We start from the raw sequence: 2,202 nt of genomic DNA on the forward strand, positions 1-2,202 counted from the left end.
AACCAAACAGGGCCAAGAGAGGGCCAGATGTTCCTGCCACTCAGAGGAACCTGGACAGAGTATGAAAAACATCTGCCCAGAACCGACCAAGACTGGGGACATGTTCATGTTTTAAGGGAACAAAATACATCCAGACAGCCAAATTTATGTTGTTTTCTGTTTTAGCTGAGGGAAAAGTGTAATGTGTTTCTTCCAGCCAGCTGGAAAATCTCTAAAAATCAAAGACTACAATTTCCCCAAAACGCCGCTCGAAAGTATATCTACATTTATATCTGTCACGCCGACATCTGAATTAAACGCCGAATGATGGCTGACATATTTAGCGCTAGCTCAAGTAACTGTTTACATTTTGTGTCGTGATTTTAATGAGTTATTGCGTAAACATGCTTCCTCTTATACTCCATCGCGCATTTTTTACATCGTTAACTAAAACGCTTTACATATCTGTTCAATTTCATTTTTTATCTATTCATTTTCATGTATTGTATTTACTCACAGAGGAAAAAAATGTTTTAATGACTCATCACATGAAGTAGCTAATTTATGTGTGATTTTAATTGGATTTATTTAATTGCGAAATTGTGTTTGTTCAACATCAGCAGAATGGCGACAAGACTTGAACTTCTTTGTAATGGAAAGCTAGTGAAGAAAGGACCATGTTCAGCTTTTGTGTGTCGATGCGGTTACTTTTTATGCAAAATTTAGAAATGCGGTAGAAGGAACGTTGGGTGATTTTTCTTCATCTCTAATTGGACATATTTTAGAAAGTTCACCTTGAAAGTCATTACGTCTAATCAGTGTGTAACCCACATGTATATGTGTGGTACTGTTAGTGGTATTTTATTTCTGTAGGATTTTGTTTTGTTATTTAATGTTCCCAGCAATTTAGTTATATTTTCATTTTGAGTTTTCTTGTCATACCAGAAACCGCCAGCAGGTGGCTTGTGAGTTACACTCTGGTTTAGACAGCAGGAAACTATTAGAAGAAGAAGAAAACCGTAGCTGGCTGTAGCACGTTGTGCGAATTACCGCATGCTATAAGATAAATTCTTGATTAATTCCGGTAACGGTTAAGAGAAAAGAAGATCCGTGACCTGGTCCCTGGCAGTAAAACACATTTTTACTGTGATTTTCTCTGGTGAGTGTTGTAACGTGTTTTTGCAACCGAAATTAAGCTAATGCTAACTGGCGTCATAGGCATTACTGCTCATATATTCCGACAAGGAAGAACAGAGAAACGTAAATAAAACCAATCGGAGAAACGTGTGAGATTAAAATGATGATTTTCACTGTATTGCATTTTTTGTTATGTACAAACTAAGAGGTCGGATACAGTGTGATACGTTTGTTTTGCAAGCTTGCCATTAGTTGAATATTATTTTTGTGATAAATGGAATTTATTGCTTCCTGCATACTTTTGAAACTTAATAGTTAATTAAGTTCTATATATATGCAGGTTGGTTTTTTTTAGAACCCCATTCAACTTTGAAGACTGTCCAGCTGCATAGCATCGCAGGCCTGGATTGGATTGCTGAGCTCCAGGTTTCAACCCAAGACCTGGGACTGCTGGATCCGCTGCCTACTTTGCACTGGATAAGATAAGATTTTGGATCCAAAGAAACACATGGCCATTTAACAAAGACTTGACTGACTGACTTAAATTACTGAACTAAGAAAACAAAACTTCCAAAGGACGAACTGAATTATAAGGAATCTGAACCAAAAGAAAATACACTGCCTGATAAAAAAGGTGGACACTTTATGTTGGAACAAAAAAAAACTGTACCGTAATATTCTGTTTCAAGTTGTATTAAATAATCTGTTCATTCTTGATAATATGGTTGTTTGTGCTTATTATCCTCCTTTTTGAACTTAGAAAGATAGACTAACTGTAACTTCAACATTGAAATCTAAGTTTCTCAACTTATCTATTCGTAAGTTACACTAGTTGGTTACAAGTGGAAGACTTTCCAGTCGCACTGTAATTCGGTAGCTTCCCGATAAAAACAGAAAAACTCTTGACTTTATATCAAGTCAAGAGTTTATTTATGCAGCACTCCAACAAATGCTTTAAAGCACGAGCGAATGCCAGGGAGTTGAGCTGGGTAACTACATGCATCTGTCTGTTTTCTGATGTGCATATGTTTGGGTTAAGTGCCATAACAAAAAAAAAACAAATAAAACTGTGTGTAAGACAACCGA

The 2,202-nt window shown here is 36.5% G+C and overlaps 1 long non-coding RNA gene across 1 annotated transcript; it reads left to right on the top strand.

Annotated features, from left to right (window-relative positions):
• The first annotated feature begins 1,098 nt into the window (after positions 1–1,098).
• Positions 1,099–1,836, top strand: LOC114150486 (uncharacterized). The gene is made up of 2 exons (XR_003596757.1): positions 1,099–1,138; positions 1,457–1,836. It is a non-coding gene; the product is annotated as an uncharacterized LOC114150486 (long non-coding RNA).
• The last annotated feature ends 366 nt before the right edge of the window (positions 1,837–2,202 follow it).

Source organism: Xiphophorus couchianus, chromosome 9, assembly GCF_001444195.1.
Source record: "Xiphophorus couchianus chromosome 9, X_couchianus-1.0, whole genome shotgun sequence".
NCBI classification, from domain to species: Eukaryota; Metazoa; Chordata; class Actinopteri; order Cyprinodontiformes; family Poeciliidae; genus Xiphophorus; species Xiphophorus couchianus.